A 27,694-nucleotide genomic window follows, 5' to 3' on the forward strand; every position below is an offset into this window, starting at 1 on the left:
TTAACAATGTCTAATGAAAGTCACTTTTCCCTCTAGAGTTGTAGGTTTGGACATAACTGTTCTTCTCAAATTATGACGGATTATTTATGATCGATTTCATTAGCGAATATATGTACTGTAACGGCGCATTAAAAAGGCCTAGCTCCTTGAAGAGGTGCCTACTTGATGTCCTGGGGTGAGCATCACATATTACTCTTACTGATCGCTTTTGTGAAAACAATACCTACTTTTTTAGTGTTGAGTTACCCTAAAAAATTATTCCGCGAAATATTATTAAGGGGAATTATGAAGAATATGTCAGGCGGTTAATACGATTGTTTCCAAGAATAGCAATTGACACGAAGAGAAAAAGTAGCTGAACTAGTGATATACTTATTCCAGTTCACGTTTTCATCAGTATGTACACCCAAAAACGTGGAGCATTCTATCCTATGCAACTAGTTGTGTTAGTTTGCGGCGTTCACAGTTCTTACGGCCACTATTCGTGTTAAGTGTGCAGCCATGCAATCAGCGCTGCTAAGTCACACAAGCAGGGATGCTCAACCCGTCGATCGCAGTCGACCAGTCGATTTCTTAGTGTGTCGATCTTTGGAAACCTTTGACTGAGATATGTTCAAATGAGCGTTTATATATATATATATATATATATATATATATATATATATATATATATATATATATATATATATATGTCGAAGATAGCTACGCATTATATAAATAAATACTGCAGTCGGTGTTGTAATGCAGATCTTTTAATATTGAGAAATATAAAAATTGCATTAGAAATCTAAGTGGTGGGTTAACGTAACGTACCGCAATAAATGTGGAAAAAATTACTCTGCGATTGTGATTTGGCCTGAAGCGATATTCGACTGGTCAGTGATTCACACACTAAACGCAAGTAGCTGGCTGTCTTGCTTCAGTCGTCGTAGCCAGTGATTAAGTGACGGGTTATTCCCATTGCAGTTAAGTCATATCCCTGGACACGTGAAGGCAGCGAAGTAATGACCCCTTTGTTCCCTCGATCTATATTTGTGGACCTTCATTCATTATTTTTTTCTCCGTAAATAGGCTTATTTTTGTGGTCATAGATCGATGGTCCGTGAATGTGGACCTTCTAGGTTTTGGTTTTAAAAACAGGGCGCAGCGTCTTGCAACGTACGATTCGTGTGTTAGTTTACAGCTGGTCGTATGCAGAAAATGGTTACTTCTACAAATCGAAAAGATATATAAATAATTATTGTGTCTAAATATTAGACTGAGAATCAGTTTTGTACCTAACGTTTGCTAGCTGCTCTAGATGTCGGGAAATAGTTCAGATTTGTGTAAATTTTGTTCGTTACTATGAAATAACTAATTTACTGAAGCTCCTCGCACGTGACCTCAGATCATGAAGCATATCTATCAGCTATTTTCAATTTGGTCTTTGACAATGGAATACTGAAATGACTTTTATTCTAAACTCTTCAACCATGCATGAAATACTAACCGATGAGAAATTAGAATTATCAGAGTGGGAAGATAATGAATTATTATTTTTGACTGAAGATTGTCCTGCTGAGCATGTCAAAAGTGACTAGTATACAACAAGAACGTTAAGATGTCGAACCATTAGCTAGGAGACGAGAATGTCCTTGTACTATGAATTCCTCTGACACCGAAAGTGTAGATAATGTAGAAAACGTGAATAAAAAGCCAAGAAGAGCTGCGTTGCAACCAGTTTCAGAAGTTAGGTTTTAAAATGTTGTCCAACTACCAAAATTTATTGGGACAAGGAATGCCTCAAAATGCACGAAACCTGGTTGCAGTTCCCAGATAAGAGAGATATGCGTCAAATGTGAAATGTATTTATGTATCGTGAAAAACAGTTGTTTTGAAGCTTATAAAAAGTAAAATGGTTCAAATGGCTCTGAGCACTATGGGACTCAACTGCTGAGGTCATTAGTCCCCTAGAACTTAGAACTAGTTAAACCTAACTAACCTAAGGACATCACAAACATCCATGCCCGAGGCAGGATTCGAACCTGCGACCGTAGCGGTCTTTCGGTTCCAGACTGCAGCGCCTTTTAACCGCACGGCCACTTTGGCCGGCATATAAAAAGTAAAGATTTATTTACTGGCAGCAAGAAGTTATTACTTGCCAGAGGTTATTGAATGATTATCATTTTCTTGCATTTATGATGTTGATTTAGAGCACCAACAAAAACCTGTATTGGAAATGATATATTTAAAAAATATGAACATTAAAAATCCTGTTTCCCGTGTGCAGAACCATATACAGTTCACTGTTTCAAATTAGATATTGCTGAATAAAATGTTTTTATCGAAGAAAGGAGAAAGAAAATACAGAGAGACTAATACGTTTTCACGATAAGTGAGACTTGAGGTTTACGCCGGCATATAAAAAGTAAAGATTTATTTACTGGCAGCAAGAAGTTATTACTTGCCAGAGGTTATTGAATGATTATCATTTTCTTGCATTTATGATGTTGATTTAGAGCACCAACAAAAACCTGTATTGGAAATGATATATTTAAAAAATATGAACATTAAAAATCCTGTTTCCCGTGTGCAGAACCATATACAGTTCACTGTTTCAAATTAGATATTGCTGAATAAAATGTTTTTATCGAAGAAAGGAGAAAGAAAATACAGAGAGACTAATACGTTTTCACGATAAGTGAGACTTGAGGTTTACATATGTAGAACTCCATTTATGCCTTAGTGAATCACCAAAAAAATATTTCGTTTGCATTTGTGTCAGGCATGTTTATTAGTTTGCTTAGAAATATGAAAAGAGAAAATTCATGCGGATTTTTTTAAATTTTTTTTATAGTTAAGAGGCTAAGAAGAGCGTAAGTCAGTGAAAACTGTGCATGGAGTACAGGTCCTGCCAGCTCTCAGAACTGTGAGACAAATTAATTCTTACCGCAGTGTTTTACAGAGTGCGTGTATATAAGGTCGTAATGAATCAACCACAGTGCATATGAACAGCCAAAGATACATTATAAGAAGCAGAGAAATAATGCTGGACAGATAGTAGAGGCTAGAAGACACGAAAAGCAAAGTAGAATAGGCAATAAGAGAGTTCTCAACGGAGTACATCCACTCTCATCAAACGTAAAGAAGAAACTGCCGTAGGTTTAGGCGATGTGGAGAGCTTCTTCAAACCTGTTGACTCTTTGCTAATGCAGGGAATAACACGAACGTATTTCTAGCAATGGATTTGAACCTTTAACGAGAGTACTGCCAGTGTTGAGAAACCGATGCGCGCTCTGTAAGCATACGAGTATTTGCAACATCTACCAAAAGCTGCTTTTCGCGCGGCCGTGGCATGACGTCAAGAGCGCGGAGGTTCGCGTGCATTGTATACGGGGAACTGGTAAAGCTGCGAAACGTGTGATCGGCAAATTAACATTGCGGCGGCCTGCTGGCATGGGGATCGCTCGTTGAGGGATAGCTGTAGAGGCGAGTGCGCCTTTGTACCACAAAAGTGCGGCTGCCGGCACAGCCGATAATTGGCGAGCTAACCGGCCAATTACCTGCCGCGCATGACTCACGCGACGCGACGCTACGCGACCGTCACCGCGGCTGCTGGGTGCGCACTCCAAGGAGCCGAGCTGCAGAGGCTGTTCCACGCAGCAGGTCCGTGGCGCGCCATCCCACGGTCGCCATGCTAGGTCAGGCCAAGCTGTCAGATAGTTCCGCTACACAGAAGGACTGCAGTTCTCGTGTATGGATACTACGCGACGCTGTCTGGGTTTTGTTAAAAAATAAGACACATAATCACCTCAAGTCCCAAGCAGAAAAACTATTAACAACTATGAATGCACCTCGTTAAGATGGCGGCTCCACCGCGACAAAGTCAAAGACGCCCTTGAGGATTCGATCCAATGTAGTATTGAGTTCAGTGATGTACAGAGCCTATGTACCTGGAGTAGGTCAAATTTATGTTTGTACAAGCACTTTGTTCGTTTCGGCTAGTGTAACGCGCGGACTGCAGCTGTTGATTAGTTTTATCGCTATGAATACCGATTCTGCAGTATATTATTTGGTATAGGGGGATATCTACATCTACATATACATCTACATGATTACTCTGCAATTCACATTTAAGTGCTTGGCAGAGGGTTCATCGAACCACAATCATACTATCTCTCTACCATTCCACTCCCGAACAGCGCGCGAACGCCTAAACCATTCTGTTCGAGCTCTGATTTCTCTTATTTTATTTTGATGATCATTCCTACCTATGTAGGTTGGGCTCAACAAAATATTTTCGCATTCGGAAGAGAAAGTTGGTGACTGAAATTTCGTAAATAAATCTCTCCGGACGAAAAAAGGCTTTGCTTTAATCCATTCCAACTCGCGTGTCATATCTGCCACACCCTCTCCCCTATTACTTGATAATACAAAACGAGCTGCCCTTTTTTGCACCCTTTCGATGTCCTCCGTCAATCCCACCTGGTAAGGATCCCACACTGCGCAGCAATATTCTAACAAACGAGTGTAGTGTAAGCTGTCTCTTTAGTTGACTTGTTGCATCTTCTAAGTGTCCTGCCAATGAAACGCAACCTTTGGCTCGCCTTCCCCACAATATTATCTATGTGGTCTTTCCAACTGAAGTTGTTCGTAATTTTAACACCCATGTACTTAGTTGAATTGACAGCCTTGAGAATTGTACTATTTATCGAGTAATCGAATTCCAACGGATTTCTTTTGGAACTCATGTGGATCACCTCACACTTTTCGTTATTTAGCGTCAACTGCCACCTTCCACACCATACAGCAATCTTTTCTAAATCGCTTTGCGACTGATACTGGTCTTCGGATGACCTTACTAGGCGGTAAATTACAGCATCATCTGCGAACAACCTAAGAGAACTGCTCAGATTGTGACCCCGGTCATTTATATAGATCAGGAACAGCAGAGGTCCCATGACGCTTCCCTGAGGAACACCTGATATCACTTCTGTTTTACTCGATGATTTGCCGTCTATTACTACGAACTGCGACCTTCCTGACAGGAAATCACGAATCCAGTCGCACAACTGAGACGATACCCCATAGGCCCGCAGCCTGATTAGAAGTCGCTTGTGAGGAACGGTGTCAAAAGCTTTCCGGAAATCTAGAAATACGGAATCAACTTGAGATCCCCTGTCGATAGCGGCCATTACTTCGTGCGAATAAAGAGCTAGCTGCGTTGCACAAGAACGATGTTTTCTGAAACCATGCTGATTACGTATCAATAGATCGTTCCCTTCGAGGTGATTCATAATGTTTGAATACAGTACATGCTCCAAAACCCTACTGCAAACCGACGTCAATGATATAGGTCTGTAGTTCGATGGATTACTCCTACTACCCTTCTTAAACACTGGTGCGTCTCGCTGCGTTTTCCATATTTAATCATTTCATTTTATGTAGCTTAACATCGCTCCTGCTGTATGTCAGGTCAGTGGAAATAGTTTGCTACTTAGAATTTTCCAGAAATTTTTGTGGGCGAAGATGATTTTTTATAACTATTGTGCACACACAATTGGGAACGACAACTTAGATACCCACAGTGTTCTTTTTTTTACCTTTTTTTCGTATGTATCGCATATATTTTTTCGAGAGATTAAAATACAGTAAATTTCAGGAATGCTGCATGAGTCCTAAGAAGAGAAATAAATGTCGCTTTTAAGTTGTACTCCTGAGAGCAATACTGTTGAACCGGTATTCTCACCTAATGAATAAGCAAAGCTTCCCGAACGTATCGTAATGCGTTTAATAACTTCTTATGAAGTGCTTACTGATTTATGATTTAAACAGAAAGTAACCTACACAGCGTGTGTAAAAATCTTAATATGTAAAGAAAAAGGAATTATTTAAGATGAAGTGTTTGGTAAAAAACCGGTAATCATAATAATTATTTATATAAGTGCACAGTGTCTGTTCTTTCGGACGTGTTCGTCTCGACGGGCAATGAATCCAGAACCTTCGGTGTGGATGCACATTTACGTTCGACCTCCAGTGGGAATCTAAAATTGGCGAGCATGGATACGAACACCGACTTCGGATAGGTGGCGCTAGGTGAGAGTGGATGTTGTGTGGGGAGCGTACCGACCTCACTGTGTCTGCGTGGCGCAGTGGTTGGCGCAATTGCCTATTAAGTAGGATATTCCAGGTTCAAGTCCCAGTCTGGTACACATTTCCACTCGCCGCTGCTGATAACGTCTCAAGTCCAACTGCAGCTGAATCATTGGTTTCTTCCCTTTCCTTTCCTCCCCCCCTCCTCCACCAGTTTGCATAATACAGTTATTTCTCTACGCGTTTTCAAGACAGTGCAAACGTTACCCATTAGTCGTATACATGAATTTACATTTCTCCACATATAGAGCGAGTCAGGAGGAAAGGTACATGTTTTGAAAGGTGATAGTATTGATGATTCTGAACAATAAACTTCAAATGACCATATGCCCTTTCCTTAATCGTATCCGGCATACAGCTGTTTACAAATCACGGGCAACATTCGCATGTCATTGTTCTCCAGCACTCACATGCGAATACAACCAAATCGACATTAGGCTGCATAGTGTTGACTTCACTGACCTTTTCAGTGCGCACTTCACTTGCACTTGTATTTTACACGCGTGTTCTCAAATAAAAGGCCGCACGAGCGAGCACAGATCAGCAGCATAGCAGCTGTCTGCAAGTGCTGCAAAATGCACTGTAGCTGCCGGAGGATTGTTTTAACATCTTCTGTGAGGAAATGTACACAATTAAACAAAACTTTAGATCACAGAGTTTCCTTTACTATCACCTACATTTATCCTGTTCCCCATTGTTTTCACTAGTTTCCTTGGAAACTGTTAAGCACAGGATATTTGATCGTATGATTGTTTTTGCTCAGAATGACTAATACTGTCATCCCTCAAAGCATGTACCTTTCCTCCAATTCTCCCTGTATATGGAGAAATGTAAATTTATGCGCCTGGTGTATACGCCTTTCACTGCGTAATTATCCATTCAAAGCTGCGTTTCGCCGTACGGTTATCTGAGGTTGCAGTGTGCGGGAAGATGAAATTAAAGAAAAATGTGGTTTGTTACTGGTTAAAGTCAGTGGAAGGTTTTGGTTCAGTGTAGGAAAATGGGGAATAAAAGTTTATTAATCTCAAAAAGACACTGCCAGTGAAACGGATATATGGGTTTCTTAGAAAATTACTCAGCTGTGTCAGTTAGATGAGTTTATATCGACATCTGGGACACTCAAACGCCTATACGAAGTATCGGGATTGTCCACTTCGCGTAAACGTGCAGCGGAAATGCCGAAAAATGTCAACTGACACACACTCCATGGAGGAGAGCCTGTGTGTAACGAAACCCGTTTTAGACTATTCCAATGTCCCGTTAAAGTTTGCGATACACCAGCATTGTTATGCCCACACACAACATGTCGCTTCTGCAGATTCGTGATTCAAATATTTCATTAGCACATAGGATTGGTTTCGGACCATATAACGCGTCTCAGATTTTATTTGTTTCTTAACGCTTTTCGCCGTATAAATCAAATGTTCAAATGTGTGTGAAATATCATGGGACTTAACTGCTAAGGTCATCAGTCCCTAAGCTTACACACTACTTAACCTAAATTATCCTATGGACAAATACACACACCCACGCCCGAGGGAGGACTCCAACCTCCGCCAGGACCAGCCACACAGTCCATGAATACAGCGCCCTAGACCGCTCGGTTAATCCCAAGCGGCTTCGCCGTACAGCAGCAATTGTGAACCGCATGACGGAGAACAGAAGGCCGGCAAGCGACGGTTTTCAGTCGTTGGGGACGACAGACGACAGGACTCATATGGGGTAGGATGAAGGTAGCGACACTGAAGAGCTGCCACAACGGCACTTGAGTGGCGAATAAAGACACCAAGCGAACTAGGGTGTAGGGTCCGCCGAGTTCAGGGTAGCGTTGTCCATAGTTATTAATTCAATGTAATGTGGTCGAGTTTCCAAGGCGGGGTCACACCGAAGGAAGGAGGCTATACGTAAACGCAATTCCTCTTCTGCTTTAACTGTCTTGCATTCTGTTTCTGATTCATGGGATCTGATGACAATTAATGGGAATAAAAACTTTTATACAAATACATTCGATCTCTGTACTTTTCCAGGATTTTAAAATATTTTTTCCCGGTAGGAAACTATTGTTTCTTAAGCAACAGTGAATTCGACGGGAGGAAAGTACGAAGGCTAGAGTTGAATTTTCATTGACATCGTCGACATTAGAGACGGAACACTAGCTCATGTGAATAAGTATGGGAGAATCAGTTACCCGTGTTTTATTGAAGGCGCCATCGCGGCGTTCACCTGAACTGATGACTGTGTCGCGAAGGAGTACGAATTTCAGGACTAAAATATACTGCTTAATTGATTTAATGGAATAAGTAGGAAAACCGTATTCATTTCAGTAAACGTTGTTTTGTGGCGGATTTCTGTACGAGACATTTACCCTGGTTCTTAGTTTACCTAGATTTCGCTCAAGATGACGTCGGTTGAGATGACCGTAATTTCAGGCAGGACTGCTTGAAGACCGGTTGCTGCATAAAGAACATTAGAAGGTCTTTTAACGCCATTTTATGTCACAGATGCAAAAGGTTTACTGCACTGTAGCAATCAAAACACAAATTACAAATACCAAGAGTGTGAAACTTTATGGTCGTGTCGAAGTCTGAGGAATTTTTATATTGTATATCGACATGTACACTCTTAAGCGTGGCCCACAGTGCACGGGGCCTGTTACGAGAGTTAGCTGCAGTCCCCTTCTGTTCCATTCGCGGATGCAGCGATATCAGGTGAAACGCCCCTTTTGGATTCATCAGGCCTGATTATTAGTTCAGAGCTGCACTTCAGAAGACAGAGAAAATAAAGCCAAACTTAATTGTAGTATGGGCAATAGGCGAAGTCTGGATCGGACAGAATACATGGGACTCCAGTCTGCAGTCGCCTATCGTTACTGCCTATGGGAAATATGTGGAAGGAGCCGGCTCCAAATCCGAGGCCTTAAATTGTGATGTAGGTTTAATGGATTACTCCTGTTATCCAATTGAGAGTGTGCTTCGTGTCTAAAGCTCTCGGTACTGTCGGAACAACTGGTTCGAATAGAAACAAATACGAAGAGGAACTCATTTAAGTTCCTTATCATTTAGTTTACTTCTGGCGTTTGCGGAACATTGGACTTCATAGTTCTACCAATATCAGACAACGTTTTACTCTTAACGTATACCGAACAAAGTTGAAAGTATCGTTTGTCTTTGCGAACACAATTATATCTTTATAACTCAATCCTGTTAAAAAACGTAATGGGGAACGTGATATAGTTTCGCCGTTAAGCGTTTCTTTCAGCTTTGGATAGGATACTCGGAACAAGAGTAACTGATAGCCGCCTTGTAGAGGATTTGTTTAGCTTTGAATCGGAAAGATTTTAGGTTTGCCTAACTCTGTCTTATGAATATCAGCTGAAATACACACTACTGTGACGCAACCTCCGCTTATGTCAACTCCTAAGAAGTAAAATGTGTACGTAAATATGATTGGTGAGAGCACTCTGTGATTGTTGGAAGTTATTTATTTGTATTTCTGTTTACTTATGCAATGAAAGCACCCACGTAATTGTAACCGCAATCGCTGTTATATTAATACTATATTACTTCTGTTTCTTTCTCGTTTTCTTTTTCCAGACAATTTCACACGTTGCGCTGAGAATCACGCCTACGTATCATATGATGATGATAAAAACACGAAATCGCAATATGAATGAAACTGGCTGGTTGCAGTTCTTTGTGGGTTTCAGTTGATGATCTATGTGAAGTTTGAAAATTTTATTTGCTATCCAGGCAGTAGAAAGAACAATAATATGGAACCACGGGTGGTAAGACATCATCTCCGCAAATTTTGCTGTACGTTACGAATGACACAGTAATGCTTTCACTTATCTCAGGATCTCATTTCAAACCAACCTGCCGTATCAGAGGTGCAACAGCTATTGACCTGAGAGCGTAATTTCTGCCACTTTCTTTTTTCCCGTAATCTGAGCGCGAAGATAAATGCCATATGAATGATGGTTACAAACTGACAACTAGAGGACGAGAAGATGCGTAGTTCCCCTAGAACTGTGCGCGCGATGTGCAAATATTTTCAGGACAGTGTTAGGCTGTGTGCTTACGCCCTTGCGATGTATGAGGCATGTCAGCTTCCTGTTGACGCTGCTGTTAGCTGAAATCGCTCTACTTCCGCCGCCTGTGTAACCTTGTTCCTGCATCTGTCTGTTGCCGTCCTTCGGTCCCCGCCTGTTGTTTGCATGATGCAGCAATATAGCGCCGGAAGCCAAACGCAGCTGATTGCCCAGAATCGCCGTGGCTACTACCACACTCTCGTCTGCCGCAGAAACCAGTGCGCCGTGTCGCTGGGTGCATTTTGAGCAGTCTTGTGCATCAGCGAGAGCCACTCTGCCGGTTGGGAGAGAAAAGCAGATTACCAATGACAGAGGCGATACACCGAGGAAATCGTGGTTAGATATGACGTTTTCGTGCTCTTATATGCTTTGCTGTTCTTTAAGTTTCTCAACCAGGGATAGAAGTCTGAAAGTAGCGTCTCACATGACAACAACTCCACGCTGCCATTGCATCACGGCAACATTTGTTTGTGGGATGTTTTCGTGAACGAACTGTGTCTAGAACTGGGGCACACACACTGTACTGAAGAAATGTGGCAAGAAAAACACACCTCGTCGTTGCCTGGCTTTCTTTCAAGAATGTTGCTTACAAATACTTAGGTACACAGTGTTTAGACGTATGTGTGTGACGGAATCCAGTAATTTGAACGCTATTTTTCCCCCTGTTCTTAAGGTTAGGTTAGTGGTGTTTAACGTCCCGTCGACAACGAGGTCATTAGAGACGGAGCGCAAGCTCGGGTTAGGGAAGGATGGGGTAGGAAATCGGCCGTGCCCTTTCAAAGGAACCATCCCGGCATTTGCCTGAAACGATTTAGGGAAATCACGGAAAACCTAAATCAGGATGGCCGGAGACGGGATTGAACCGTCGTCCTCCCGAATGCGAGTCCAGTGTGCTAACCACTGCGCCACCTCGCTCGGTGCTGTTCTTAAGGAAGAAGATCATAGTAGGTTAAACGATGGGCAACGAATTCGTAGGAAGTCCGGATGTGAGTGAGATAAAAGTCAGTACCTTCCCAACGTTTAACGAGGCACAGCGAAATAGAGCTTAGCGTATGTAGCTATACTAGCGCTTTGGTGTTTTAGCAGCAATATTATTCCAAGAAATTAGCCCACATGTGAGTAGTGGCCCGAGGAAACACCAGTGGAGAGCAGCAATGGTCGAAATCAGTCTTCAGTGATGGCGACCGCACAACATCAAACGAGCAATACCACAAAACTCAGCGGTATGGTGAAAGAATCTGCAGACACTTGCGTTTACTGTCGCAATGTCGTAATCGCATAAACTGCAAATCCGTGCCAATCTTCTGACTTCAGACTGTATTATCAGGATGTAAATGGTGGTGAAACCATGCTTCAAAACAAACACCAGAAGACAGTAGTATAGTGCGATGAGTCGTTCTGTACCTTGTCCACAGGTTTACATATGGAGGATACCCAGAAGGACTTACACGTTAGACTACTTTTTTTTACTGTTTTATATGGGATTGAGATAACTGTCATTATTTTTACTTAGATTACGTATTTCAGTCACTGTGGATCATCTTCAGATCTAAGTAACTGCGTCAGCAACCCGTCTTGTCTACTCAGAACCATGTACAGTATCAGAGTACTCTGATATTTGGTTCTGAGTAGACAAGACGGGTTGCTGACGCAGCTACTGAAGATAATCCAGAGTGACTGAAACATGTAGTCTTATTAAAAATGTGCAGTTGAGGTGGAACAATAAATGAGAATTTTCGTAATTATCTAAACAGTTGCTGAATGCCTCATGACAATTACGTCTACCATAGTGATATATGGCATTCTCTTGGTCCTATTGTTACTCACGAAATACGAAATAAGACCATGAGTGTGAGCAAATGATTTTTAACCAAGTACATCCTACAATACACATACTATTTGCAAACAAGGAAAACATCTTTGGAGACGAAATTGCTCCAATTAAAAGTAAAACTACATCCGTGTGGTTTGAGGTAAATGTGGCTGAACTTCAACACGTTCCAAAGCCCGCACAAACACAAACTAGAAATTTATTGAAGAAGTGTGGTAGGTTTAAGAACTCAATATTTGGTTATGATTAACTTCTCTATCATCACTGACGATGCTAAATGCTGCATTCTACTATCTGCTCCATTCCATACAGTTCACGAGTTGTACGCATCCATGATGTGGTAAACAGCCATTATAGAAGTGATTTTTCTGCACCTACATGACTCATATCTTTGCCAACTTTACCCTTTAGCTTAAAAAAATGGCTCAAATGGCTCTGAGCACTATGGGACTTAACTTTTGAGGTCATCAGTCCCCTAGAACTTAGAAGTACTTAAACCGAACTAATCTAAGGACATCACACACACCCATGCCCGAGGCAGGATTCGAACCTGCGACCGTAGCGGTCGCGCGGTTCCAGACTGTAGCGCCTAGAACCGCTCGGCCACACCGGCCGGCCTTACCCTTTAGCGCTTCAGTTTTCATCGGCTGATAAATTTATTATATTTCATACTACGGTATTGTGGTTTCCAATGTTCGCAACATTTCAATGAATTATCAGGACCCAACGCATACACTAGTAACGTATTTTCGTCAATAGCAGCAATTTATTTGAACACGAAACGAAGGATTTGCATCAGTCTGTACAAAAGTTATTTTGTGAGTTGTAAGTGGCAGATTCGGCGTCGACCAGGGCAACATTACGAAGCTCTGTGCTGGAACTGAAAACAAACGTGCAACTATTAATTCTGTGAAAAAAGGCTACCACACCTTGCTTCTGACGACGACAGTTCTTGGGAACTGCGAGAACCGGGTCCCAAGTTTTGCTACATTCAGTGAACAAGGTTGCGCAGCCTTGTTTTCTGGAGCAGCCATTTTCAGTTTCCCGTCCGACATTTTTTTTTTTTTTTTGTTAAGAACACCAGCCATAGTTGCAAAGTTCTCTTTTTATTTGCTCGATGACTAATTTCGGGCCGAGACTCATTTCAATCCAGGTAGTCGTAATGGTATTTCCAAAAATACAAGAACCATGTCAAAGATATATATGTATTATGATGTGCGAGTGAACTGTTACAGAGCATACAGAAGACTGTTCACTTGCACTTCATAGCACATACGTATTTTTGACAAGGTTCTTGTATTTTGAAAATACCATTTTGACTATCTGGATTATTTGAAAATAGGTCGCGGCCCGAAACTAGTCATCAAGTAAGTAAAAAAGTGAAATTTGCAACTTTGGCTAGTTTTACGTTGCATCGATTAACAGAAGTTGCTGACCTGCAATTATTTCAGCACGCTGGAAGTTCGTAAACCAGTATTTGGTGTTTAAGGTTTATGTGCCGTCACGGTTGTACAACCATTATAATTTGAACTGTTTAGGTATATAAGAGCATCTATAGATCTGTTGCCACCACAAAGTCACCTTTCACAGTTACTATTGTATCCTGTAAGAAGCCCACTTCAACTAAAGGTGCGTATAATGGTGTTGGTGTAGCAAGAAGTCTTGACCGATTTTCATCAGACCTCTCCTTTGCGACAGTCAGCCACGGGCAGTGGTTTAAAAATCTGTCAAAGAAAAAGATACGATCCAGAAAGTCTGGCCGGCCGAAGTGGCCGCGCGGTTCTGGCGCTGCAGTCTGGAACCGCGAGACCGCTACGGTCGCAGGTTCGAATCCTGCCTCGGGCATGGATGTGTGTGATGTCCTTAGGTTAGTTACGTTTAACTAGTTCTAAGTTCTAGGGGACTAATGACCTCAGCAGTTGAGTCCCATAGTGCTCAGAGCCGTTTGAACCATTTGAACCAGAAAGTCTGTTTGCGAGTTGTAAGCTGTGCAGCATTTGTGGCAATAGACGATACTTGAGACCGGTGAGCAACCAGAGGTAATTAATACAATGCACTGATCACGGAGCAGATAAAGGAAGCTTGTTAGTTATACTTTCGCGTTAAGTTTCCTTTTGCACAGAATGGACGAGATCTAGATTGGATTTCTAGCAGTTGCTCGTCCCATCTGACATTAGCTCGAGGTATTATCTCACAGTTTGGTTTATCACAGCTGCCATAAAGCACATTACTGTACCGTAACTCTCGACATAAAGCGTAATTCCATCAGCGTTGATGACTCTCCGGCGTCACTACTGCGGCAGCGCTTTCCGCCGCGTGGCCAGCGCTCCGCCTTACAGCTACACGTCGGCGAGTAGACACGATTCTCTAATTTTCTTCTACGCAGTCATGCGTTATTGCAAACACATTGATTTGACAGGGGAGGAATGTCCTTATTAAAACTGATCACTAAAAATAACTTTCGAAGTTTCTTCTCGTAATTCGAACGCTTGCGAGATGGATCCCTTATTGACCCTGTAAACTTTTTCTGGCTCTGTAAGTGGCTTTCACTTCTGCGAGTGTTCCAGGAATGGGATAAATACGAAACTGCATTGTCACCGGAACTTCACGTTAAACTGTACCTCGTCTTGTAACTAGCAATTTGAGTACGTTCAGACATGGGAGAAAGACGAGAGCATGCCATCTCCAGGAAGACAACGACAGGTATCACTGATGTTGGAAGGAAGTTGTTTGTGTAAGCATTCAGCTTCTCCGTGACTATTGTTCTGGGTAGCAAGTATTACATTTTTTAAATGTATTGTCGTCTTCAATAACCTACTAACTTCAGCATTCCAAAGTCGCATCGTTTTGGTACAGGTCTCTCATTAACATGATGCTGAGCGTGGTGGAGCAGCGGTTGGACTCGCTTTCTGTAGCATTGTAGTTCAGATCGCCGCCAGATAGGTGTTTCCTTTGATTATCCGAAATTACTTCAGGAGAATGCATCATCCCTTCATAAAACCACAGTATTTCTCTTCCCCGTCCTTGTTCATAAGATACTGATGGAAAGATATGAAATTATGAGAGTTCGAAATATCTCCCATGTCTCGATGCAACTCAGTAAGAAAGAAATTGGAATAACTTCCTTTATTTCTCATCTTAATGCCAGAAGCCACATGCAACTACTTTCGTGAACTAGCTTCATAAGCCACACATATTTCTGAAACTCCGTATAGAGGAGTTCTTTTGGTATTCTCCAAGAGCGCCGCAGGGTGTGACGATGTGGGGAGCGGGTGGGGGGGGGGGGGGAGGAATGGTAGTACTAGTAGGCGATACGTTAGGCACAAAAGCACAAGCAAACGACACTTCGGAGTCGGTGCTAAAGAAGCAGTAAACATTGCTCAGTTGTACATTAATCATGGTTCCGGATCTCCTTGGAATTTTCTCCCTTCCAATGCACTCTAAGCAGTAAATAAGTGGTCCCGCTTTCTGTGAGAGCCACCTGCTGTACGTTAATGGAGCAGCCACACAAAGCGTTCTGGACAGTAATAAGGCGAGAACGCCGAACGGCGCTGGAGCAAGGAATTCGTCGAAATCTACAGCTATGAAGCGTAGCCTGCCCCTAAACACAACTAAGTAATGAATTCGTCGTCACCCGCACGTTGGTTTTGCTTTTTTTAACTGACTGAAATGAGAAATGGTTCACCAGTTGACGACACGCAACACTCTCCAGAAGCGCCAAGGTGACCGCCCAGCTTAGCGCGTTCATACACTGGTCAGATTACATGCCTGCTGTGGAAAAGTTAGAATGGACAGATTACTTGCCTGTTGTGGAGAAGTTAGGGATTTAATCCACGACAGTGGCACACTTCCTGATGATTGAGGAAACACCTCGTCACAGTCAAAACCATTGTGTAGTGCTTATGTAAGGTTTCATATTGGTTTTCCAGGTAATGTCTCTTAAATTCTGAATCTGTTTGGCTAAAGACTGGAAAAAACTTGAATTATTAGTGGTACTATTTCTGGTGTAAATCAACGCATTCTGTATTTGTTAAGATCTGCACTTTCTTCTAGGAAGTAGGTCGCCAAACAGACAAGCATTTAAAAATATTTTCCAAATATACAGTTTAAGAAACAATTTCTTCAGTTCTAAATTGAGAAGACACAAGAAAACATAGCGACAGTCATCCAATATTCGGACCGTTCTGCCATTTCGCTTTAAGTACTCCGCTGTCTCAGATCATTTCTTCGATATGAGAAATACGCCCTCGTAATAAAAGTCAGCTATGGCCTGTCTGGCCGGTCGTAGTGGCCGTGCGGTTCTGGGCGCTGCAGTCTTGAGCCGAGCGACCGCTACGGTCGCAGGTTCGAATCCTGCCTCGGGCATGGATGTGAGTGATGCCCTTAGGTTAGTTAGGTTTAATTGGTTCAAATGGATCTGAGCACTATGGAACTTAACATCTATGGTCATCAGTCCCCTAGAACTTAGAACTACTTAAACCTAACTAACCTAAGGACAGCACACGACACCCAGCCATCACGAGGCAGAGAAAATCCCTGACCCCGCCGGGAATCGAACCCGGGAACCCGGGCGTGGGAAGCGAGAACTCTACCGCATAGGTTTAATTAGTTCTAAGTTCTAGGCGACTGATGACCTCAGAAGTTAAGTCGCATAGTGCTCAGAACCATTTGAACCATTTTTTTGGCCTGTCCGTCTCGACCTCTGACGAGGAGTACTCAAGTACAATTACATGCTGATAAGATTTTCTTCCAGTGTTATGGATACTAAAGTGCAGTTTTATTGTGCTAGAGCTCTCAGAGTAGAGTAGTCGATGCACGTTCTTGTACGTAATCTGGCTCTGGATACAGATGCACCGTTCGCGGTAGAAGACTTTGCGCCGCCTTGTACGTCGGACCGTTCTCGGTAAGCTCGCATCGTCAGCGCCTACTTTGCTCTTCGAATACATACGCAAACAAACAGAGCGTCGGTTGTCCAAACAAACATGAGTACCATCAGGGCACTACGCGGCTAGCCAATACTCTGGCGGCCACCTGCAGCCGGCAATATGGCGTACGTCGAGAGTGCCTGGCCGGACCGCTTCCATTCAGGACATACGTAAGTGACAAAAAAATGGCTCTGAGCACTATGGGACTTAACATCTGGGATCATCAGTCCCCTAGAACGTAGAACTACTTAAACCTAACTAACCTAAGGGCATCACACACATCCATGCTCGAGGCAGGATTCGAACCTGCGACCGTAGCGGTCGCGCGGTTCCAGACTGAAGCGCCTAGAACCGCTCGGCCACACCGGCCGGCATACGTAAGTGACTTTGTGGGTAACGTCGCTAGAGCTCTGTGAATATTCGCGGACAGCACTGATGTGTACAGAGAGGTGCAGTCCGTGGGAGTTATTATGAAATGAAAGAAGTCTTACGCGTGGTCATTTTGTGTGAAAAACTGGAAGGTGGTTTTCAACATATAGGATTATAATGTAAAGTTTCTAAACAGGAGAACAGATCGCATATCACCGACGATAAATATCTAGAGCAGTGGTTCCCAACAGGCTATGCCAGAGGGGTCTGCAAGATGCTATTAGAATAAAAAATATATTAAATATATTTCGCATGATAACATATTTTTTGTTTTGGCTGCTCAATATTTTTTAATAATGAATATATCAATGTTTTTTCTAAGTATCAAAAATAGAAAACGTATAAAAAGACTCTTAATTTGGCTTTTTTAGGTACTTGAAACTGTGATATGACAAGTTACCAATCATGCTCGATGAGGGGGTCCTCGAGAAAATTTTGTTGGGAACCCCTGATCTAGATCTATTGACAAGAGCCAAACGTGTAGGAATACTCCCTGTACCGACGGTAGGTAGGACAGTCACATAAATCTCTTAATTGTAAGGCTAGCAGATATTTGGCTATGATACACTGGGAGAATTCATCGCTATGTAATCCATCTGTGGCGAAACAATTATCGATACATTCTTGTGTGTTGTTCCTCTGTCCGGCAATTCTCACCAATCATTATTTAAAGAAACGATAAGGAATGTTAAGATGCATTGCGTCAGTCGTCAGCGATATGTTAGCCCGATAGCAAAAGTGACAGCCAGGTCCAGTAGAATCCAGCGAGTGACACCAAAACAAAGCAAGTGATAAAAATTTACTTTTAAAATTCTGAAAAACTGTTTTTCACGAAGAGTCAGGGAACTCCAGTCTGCCCTCCCCTAAACATACACATTCTGGACATAACATATAATAACCATGAAAATACATAAAATGCGGGCTTAGGGCAGAGGCGTGCATAGCGTTTTCTCCAGACATAATCACACAAATGGAATGGAAAGGGCTTCTAATGAAACTGGCATGGTACTTATGTTTCACCAAACGACGTACCGCAGAGGCTTATTGAGATGTGGATGGCGGGTGTAATTCTTGTATACCTTGCTAACATTTATTGTCGTTCGTAATCAGACAATTCCGTGCACAGTGATTTCAGTTCCTTAAACATTAGTAATTAGTATTCCTGCATCTTTGAATTCATTTTCGAAACTTTTCAGCAAACTGAAAATATATACGCTTGTCTATTTTTCGCCCCGCTGCTGCCACATTTCTGTCTCGCAACTTGTTTTTAAAAACTTAAAGCATTAATCTGATGACTTGACTCGCACATTGTACAACTACATATGGGCACACTTGGCGCCTTCTGTGTCAGAAGTGAGCGTTCCTCGGGTGGCACTTGCATGACAAAAGTCGCCTGTAGCGACCTCACTGACACTCCAACGATAAACACTGACACGCCAAACTAGTTAGCGCACCAACGTCTGTCTGTGCCGCGTTAGTGCAGTGACGTTTTAGGTTTTACATTAATTCTCATTAGCGAACACATGTGTGTGTGCTAACGAACAGAGGACCTTGCCGTTTGGTACAGGAATAATCTGAAATAACACCGAAGACGGGGCCTTATACAGTTTATAGCTTTTAAGTTGGGAGTGCATTCTAGTATAAATGTGGTACTGGAGATGAATTTCGCTCCTAGTCGGCAAGGTTCGTGATGTTCCCAGGGACGATATGTCATTTTCGGAAATCAGAACACCCAACATAAATCAATCATTTCACAGCTGTTTTTATTGTCTGTGATTAAAGCCTGCTGATAGAATTAGTCGCATCAACAGACTTCTTAATGAAGAAAAAAGAAATATCTTGAGAAGGTATCAATTTGAAGCAAAGATTGGTTCAAATGGCTCTAAGCACTATGGCACTTAACATCTGATGAGGTCATCAGTCCCCTAGACTAACATAAGGACATCACACACATCCATGCCCCAGGCAGGACTCGAACCTGCTACCGTAGCAGTAGCGCGGTTCCGGACTGAGGCGCCTAGAATCGCTCGGTCAGAGCGGCCGGCTGAAGCAAAGAAAGGAAAGAATATACAACTGTCCACTCGTCAGGTATCCCGTAGCGATAACTGACACTAGAAAACGTGGTGTTATGCAATAGTGAGATTTTACGTAATTGGTACAACGTCGGAATTCTATAAAAAGATTTACATGTGAAAAAGCCTGTTGAACTCTTGTACGACCTGTAATGAAATGGCACTTCAGTATATGGAAGCTAACTGTGGGTAAACGAAAAGGACTCATCGAGCGTATGTGGCGAAGTGGAGAACGAATTCTCAGAGGTTAGCTCGACTGGAGGTACTGGGAGCCAGAAATGCTGGAATATCTGACGTGGTAAAACTGCCAAGAGTTACGCTTACCGATAATACACACGGCGGAAACTCCTATTGCCGGTTTATAACTACGAATTTAGGACTATCCTACAGTATCTCACCTAGCGTAGTGAACGTGAAAACAAGAAGTAAAAAGGACGGCAGATTTAAGTTTTAGCGTCCCTTCGACGACAAGGTTGCTAGAGAAAGAACAAAAACTCGTTTTAGAAAAGATAGGGAAGGAAATCAGCGGTGCCCATTTCAAATAAACTATACCAGAATTCGTCTCAAGGGTTGTAGGGAAACCATACAAAAGCTAAATCTGGGTGTCTGGACTGTGATTTGAACTGTGGTCCTCGTCAGAGAGAGGCCAATCCCAACCGCTGCTCCTCCTGATTCGGTACAAAAATGAAATCATGCGGCTTAAAGATACGCAGGGACGGGGAAACATCAGTATATGTGACAAGAACAAGGACTTTTGACACTACTCCTATGGTGATTTACCTGTTGCTGATGTAGATATACAGGCTGTCTGTTTTGTTAGTAGGCCTCGTCAATCTTTCTATTTGTCTACAAATGTGAGAACATGCAGAGTCCACATTGCATTCATCTCATAGCAAATGTTGAGCGCTGTCTAGCACACGCCTCGTAGCATACCATCGCGTTTCCGAAAGAAATCTTGCTGCCTGTTTTTTTTTTTTTTTTTTTAATCACACATGTTACTGTAATTACTACACATTTTCATCGGCTATTCAACGATACACCGCACATTTGATCAGTGAAGCTTCTGACACAATAGCTTTACTGGTATCAAAAATGCCAAGCCTGTGTCGGGCTCGTTTTGCAAACGTCGAGTTATCTAAGTAATAAATCACTTGCTACCATAAGCTTGCTTGTAAGTAAAAGTGCTCTTTTAATAAAACGGAGAAAAATATGTAATTGATAGTAATAAGAATTAAAATAATGAAAAGGCAGACCGCAGAACTAAGCCAACCACTGCTGCGACAGTAAATACTATAAAAATAAGATGAGGCGGTACTCACCCACTGTCAGAACATAATAGCAGAGGAAGTAGCACAGGATGATGCCTGGACTTAACACAGCCTGTATGACAACTGAGTGGAGCGCGCAGGGAGGCTTGGTTTAAGTCGCCGCCAGCGCAGAAACCTCCGCGCATGCGCGGTGCAGCCCTCGGCGCGGCAGCGGCCAGCAGCAGCGGTGGCGGCGACGGCGGCGGCGTCAGCTACTGTGCTGGCCTTGGGTCAAGCGCTCAGGGGCGGCGGCAGCAGCCAGCCACAGGTGGCTGTGTGCAGTAACGGGACGCGTGGCCGGCCGCCGCCGATGGCTCTCGACGCGCTCAGCGCACTCGCTCGAGAAGAACAATAAGAGAGGGGAACGTAGAAACCGTGTGATAAGCGAGAAACCGACGATCTCGACATCATTTAAGAGAATGTATCTCCAACTACGTATTCCGCCTTGGCTGTATTTATTGACCAATGAACTTTTATTTGACCTTTGATTTTTTCTTACCAGCTCCTCACCTCTGACGAAGCCAGAAGCAGAGGAGAAGAGGTAGAGCATGACAATGAAGACACTCTTCTAACGTCTCAGCCTCCAAACATGCATCGTGTATGGTGCATCTCACAGTTCGGTTAATCATTTGGGTTAAACAAAGTGCACTAACTGAGATTATGTTATTTTACTTTTGACATAGTAAACGCTGTATTCGCGCACAGCTGAACATTAAAACTGGAACACCGGGAATGATGAAATTTCACCTCTTGTGCATATAACGTACAGTAGTGGAAATTAATATAAAGCCTGGATATTTCTAGGGAAATGAGCATTGTCGGCTGCAGTAGCTGCACATAGCATCTACGCAATAGTGTGAGATCCAGTATACTGACAAACGCAGCGAAGTGGTTTCACATTTGATGCCAGTATACGACATCAACGATTCAAGTAGAGGGTGGAACTCGGTATAAATGAAGTCAGCTCTGCGCGGTGTTAGTGCGTGTGTATGTGTCTTTCCTGAAGATAGAAAACAGACACCATTAGTGACGATGCGTATTCTGTACATAAACCACGATTGTGATGCAGCCAGGCGTAAAACAGTTATCGTGTGATGAAAAAGCAAAAATTGGTGCGTAGAAGGAAACTGGATCCTCTGATCGTCAGATCACCAAAAAGTTGAACATTCAACTACAGTAAGTTACAATTTCGTTAGATTCCGCCCACGATACGGACAGAACGGAAAATATGGGGAAAGTAGAAAATTATCCGAGGCATTGAAACAGTTACTTTGCTAGACGCGTACGACAAATTTTGTCAAATGAAAACATCTTAAATTCACAAAACGACAGCAGAAACATGCTCTAACACCTAATCATAAACAGGCTAAATTGGGATTCGCTGAAAAACATTTCTCATGGACTTGAGAATAGTATAAAGTTATCTTCAGGGGTTAGAAGAAGTTTAATTTAGATGGGCAAGATGGATTTCAATATTACTGGCATGATGTGAGAACAGAGCAGCAGGAAAGAATGAGCAGAAATTTTGGTGTTGGGAGTATTATGATTTGGGCAGCCTTTTACACTAAGGGTAGATCACGTGTTGCTTGAAAGAACACTTTAATGAACTCGTAATATGTACAACGAGATCCTTGAGGCAGACCTGATTAGGTTAGGGAACTAAAGTACAATGTTTCAACAAGATAATGGATCTGTGCATGTTTATGTTACAACCAAAAGTGGTTTGAAAATAGGTATGTCGATGTGTAGCCCTGGCCTGGCCGTAGCCTAGGTTTGAACCCCGTGGAAAACGTTGGGGCACACATGCATGGCGTGTTTATCGTAATGGAAAGCAATATGAGGCCGTGTGTGAGCTAAAACGTGCGATGGGAGAAGAGTAAGCGACAAAGTCACTGGAACAACTACAAACCTTTACAAAATCAATGCCGAAGAGAATTTTTGAAGTAATTAGGAAGAACAGAGGTTGGACAAAGTACTAACAATGCAATAACATAAAAGAACAGTGAGTACCTCTATACCAATTTCCATCCAGGAAATGTAAACACCTTATTTTGTTACACGTGTTATGAAAGAAACTGTATAATTCTTTGATTGTTTATGCCTTATCTGTATCTACTATTTTTATAGTAAATTCGGTAGCTATATGCGTCAGACATTGTATATTAGTTTCGTAGGAACCCTGCCTTAATACTGATTTCCTCTACTGTATGGTAGAAATAATGAAATGAGCGGACTGCATTGTGGGCTGGGAGTCCCCCATTCGGGGAAGTTTGGTCGCCGAGGGCAAGTACTTATTGCATTCGACGCCCCATTGGGCAACTTGCGCGTCGGAGATGGGGATGAAATGATGATGGGGGACAAGAAATAAACGATGCATCATGAATGAATTGTCCGCATGGGTCAGAAATAGGTACATGTGATGTACAACACAACACCCAGTCCCTGAGGGGAGAAAATCTCCTGCCCCAGTCGGGAATCGAACCCGGGCCGCTTAGAGTGGCATTCCACACCGCTGACCACTCAGCTAACTGGGGCGGACTGTATGGTAGGAAGAATACATGACTAAATTTGTAGGTCTTTTAGGGGCATACAAGGACCCAAAGTGCATAGAACTGCCACCTCTGATAGCAACATTGGCTCTAACCAGGCTGAGTATCGTGTCGAATCGAGCACCGATGACAGATACAGGTACGTCGTTCCAATACAATACGGGAGACTTTCAATGGGTGAGAGATCTGTAGAATGCGCTGGCTAGGTCAACAGACGAAATACAGGTACGTCAGGACAGCATGGGCAAATGAACACATGTAGGTCAGGATAGTATGGACAACATGCTGTCTTACGTTATCTTGTTGAAATAAATTGTCACCGAGACGTCGAAGACTCGGGAAAGACACCAGTCGTAAATCAGAAATGTAACGATTGCGGTTCATATTACCGGATATTTGAGTGAGAAGTGATCGTGCCGAGTACCCAATGCTAATCCAGGCCAAAATGCCCGGTGCTGGTACTTAGTGACGATGACTGCGATCTCGAAATTCTCATCAGAGCCTCCAGACGCGGATACATCCGTCGTGATGCTGTACGCAGAACTGGAACTCGATAAAGAACACAATGTGGCGCCCCTCCTGTGTCCGGTGCTGTCGATGGGCGTACCACTGGCCCCTTGCCTCTCTCTGTTGCGATGTCAAGTGCAGCCGCAGCCAAGGCGTCGCACTGTCCGTGTGGGTGCCCATTTCCTTACAAGGTACATGACGTCGCTGTACGATCCAGCACGTCTGAGAGAACAATATATCTGTCCTCCCGCGTAATAGTCGCGTGCGCCAGTTAAGATCGTGCGTGGCCTTTGGAATTGGTCTCCCTGAACCCATCGATTCCACATTCGCATGGGCTGTCGTGGGATCCCGATCAGCGGTAACAGCAACGTCACGGAACGATAAACTGCAATCTAGATATTGCTATAACCCTGCTGCTATCGATACCGACACGTACTGTTAGACGCTTGTCCTTCTTACCGAGGCATAACATGACTGGCAAACGCGATTTCTGAGTGGAAAACCCAGTGTGTAATCTTCTTACATACACAGAATGTAGATAACATTACTTCTACCTATTAACGGTATGTGCAATTGTGCATAAATGCTAGTCTTCTGCATATCCATGCGTAGTAAATGGAACAATCGGACATACACTCTTTCATGAACTTCACAGTGGTTTGCAGAGTATAGATGTAGATGTAGTACACTTGCTACCAATTTGACGTTTGCTTCATGCCGCAGCATAATATTCGTCGACCTAAAATTGTATATCAGACCGCAACTAGTACCCAGACATATGCCTACTAGTGAACGTGTCGAATCCACGGAATACACTGGGGACAAGAAATAAACGATGCATCATGAATGAATTGTCCGCATGGGTCAGAAATAGGTACATGTGATGTACATATATATTACGGTTTCAGAAAACTTGGATGATTCATTAAAGAGAAAGAGCTTCACAAATTCAGCAAGTCAATAACACGTTAGTCCACCTCTGGCCCTTATGCAAGCAGTTATTCGGCTTGGCATTGATTTATAGAGTTGTTGGATGTCCTCCTGAGAGATATCGTGCCAAAGTCTGTATAACTGATGCGTTGATCGTTAAAATTGCAAGATGGTTGTACGTTCTCAGTTGGATAGAGTCCCAACGACCTTGCTGGTGACGGTAGGGTTTGATAAGCACGAAGACAAGCAGTAGAAACTCTCGGCGTGTGCGGGTGAGCATTATCTTGCTGAAACGTCATCCCAGGATGGCTTGCCATGAAGGACAAGAGAACGAGGCGTAAACCAAAGGGGTCTTGCTATGAGAAGAAGTGGCACCCTAGACTATCGCTCTTGGTTCTCAGGCCGTACTGCGGGCGACAGTCAGGCTGGTATCTCACCGCTTTCCGGGACGTCTCCAGACACTTCTTTACAGGTTATTGGGGCTCAGTTCGAAGCCGGAATCATCACTGAATTCTCCTACCAAGTGTAATGGTGTGGAATGCCATTTATTTTCAGAGCAGGATCCGTTTGGTGGTTATCGCCGGCACCCTTACAGCATTGCGATATTATACGTCCTGTTGTGCTGCCCTTCATGGCAAGCCATCCTGGGCTTATATTTCAGCAAGATAATGCCCAACTGCACGCGGCAAGAATTTCTACTGCTTGTCTTTGGGCTCGCCAAACCCCACCTTGTCCAGCAAGGTCGCCGGATCTCTTCTCAATTGAAAACATTTTGAGCATTATGGGCAGGGGCCCTCCACCCATCTCGGGATTTTGATGATCTAACGCTCCAATTGGACAGAATTTGGCACTATATTCCTCAGATAGACGTCCAACACCTCTACCAAGGACATAACTTCTTGCATAAGAGCCAGAAGTGACCCAACGCGTTATTGACTTGCTCAATTTGTGAAGCTCTTTCTTTTGAAGAAATCATCCAATTTTTCTGAAATTATGATCGTATGTTCGTCTGTACGTATACATCACATCTATCGATTTCCGTCCCATTCGGATAATTCCTTCGTGCTGCGTCGTTTGTTTTGCCGTAGAATGTAATTCGAGTGCGTGTGTTGAATTTGGTTGGAAGGGTACCAGTGGTTTGATGAAGCTCAGTTGATAGACAATGAATCTCTAAAGTAGAAAAGGAGGACGAGTTAGATTTCGAGTCCAAGCTTGGCCCACAATTTTAACTGCTGGATTAGAATCTACGATGCAGTATATTATTTGTGTATCTGTATCATCATCGGTTAGACTTACTCAGTAGAACAGAGTCCCAAAGTAATCTTATTCTTCGTGTACTGCCAGTCTGAATTTCACAGGTCGACACTACTTTTATCATCTGTTAGAACCAACCATGAAGAACACCACACTCCTTGTAAACAATAGTTTCCAAACACAGGTAAGTAAAAAGTGCCCCAGAATAATGATTACCTTCTTCGAAAGTTAACTACCGAATGGACAGAGAAAGTAAAAGGCAGAATTTCGTAATGCACTTCAGTCACATGTAAAATTTCTAGTTCACATAACAACTTCGCGGTAACGGAACAGTGCGTTGTATGAAGGACTGTACCTGACTACAATTTAATGTGAATGCTGTAAAAGAGTCATGTAGTCAACCACGCTAACAACTATTTGATATATCGGTAGAACGGGTGTAGAATTATATTGTCGTCATGATAAGACTGTTATTGGATGGACATTGCATTGGGACCCACACACATCCGCTTTACCTACTGAAGATTTAGCCGGCACCTTGATAGACTGCAACGGACACACATGTATGCAAATGCTACCCTATGCATTGACAAATAGCTATTAACTTACCATCCTGTCTATTGAAATGTACACAAAAATTACCGTCTGCTGTGAGGAAATTGATAATATCGAATAATTTTGTGATGTATATAAACAAAGTTTAAGTTTTTACACTTCTGGAACAATAATTATATAATGTTTGAAGTTTGGTAGCCTACATTTAATAATTCATAAGCATATAACGTGCTGTGTGGTTGTGATGGTGCTGTGTGTGTTTGTTGTGTGTGTGTGTGTGTGTGTGTGTGTGTGTGAGAGAGAGAGAGGGAGAGATAGAGAGAGGGGGGGAGGGGGGAGGGAAGGAGAGAGGATAAGTGCCGAAGTTTTAGCAGAACACTAATTTCTACTGGAAGCCATGATTGCGTCAAATATCGGACACAAAAAATGAAGTAAGTGTTGTGGAAGCACTTCGTTCCCACGCAGCTTAGTCCTCCTGTATTACTATGTTTGTTTAGTGAATTATCATTTTTGGTTAGTGAATTTTTAAACGGAATTGACCACCTCTGTAGCTGTTGTGTTATGCCACTGAAAAATGTAATAGAGCTAACATTTCCTCTTTATAGACTTTAGAGTATTCGCATTCAGCGGAACTGTGCCAAGCGAACGCTGGATACACTGCGCCAGGCTTTCACCATCTCAAGCCAGGTGAAGGTTTCATTTTCCACCACTGCCAATTACTGCCGAGACTCTCATATCTTTGTAAAAGCACCTCTTCAGTGACGCTACAAATTTGTAACCGTTTATTATCTCTAAAACATTTCCTTGTTGTGTAGCGTTAGCCATCAAGCTGCAAATAGTAGTTTAGGAATCGAGCATCGAATGGTTCTATGAATTTTACTCTCACTTACCATTAGTTTCAGTTATGGCGTATGTACAAAAATCAGGTTGCTTATTGGCCCAAACTACAGTTAGGGAGATCGCATACCACATTCAGCAGGACCGTGCCTAGAAACACGTGTTCAGCCCTTCCATTATAGGCATCGCATACACAGTAAGCGTTTCCAGTAGGCATTGGCGCGGGGCTCTTCCTTCCAGCACTGTCACTGCTGCGAGTTTCGAGAGATCGCAACTGGC

At 42.8% G+C, this 27,694-nt stretch overlaps 1 protein-coding gene across 1 annotated transcript in view; it reads right to left on the reverse strand.

Moving 5' to 3' along the window:
* Window positions 1-20,886, reverse strand: part of LOC124595387 (ATP-binding cassette sub-family C member 4-like) — a 291,410-nt gene extending 270,524 nt beyond the window's left edge. The window contains exon 1 of the mRNA XM_047134107.1: window positions 20,796-20,886. The gene's annotated coding sequence lies outside the window, so the exon portion shown is untranslated. The remainder of the gene's footprint in view (window positions 1-20,795) is intronic.
* Window positions 20,887-27,694: the final 6,808 nt, after the last annotated feature.

Source organism: Schistocerca americana, chromosome 2, assembly GCF_021461395.2.
Source record: "Schistocerca americana isolate TAMUIC-IGC-003095 chromosome 2, iqSchAmer2.1, whole genome shotgun sequence".
Classification (NCBI taxonomy): domain Eukaryota; kingdom Metazoa; phylum Arthropoda; class Insecta; order Orthoptera; family Acrididae; genus Schistocerca; species Schistocerca americana.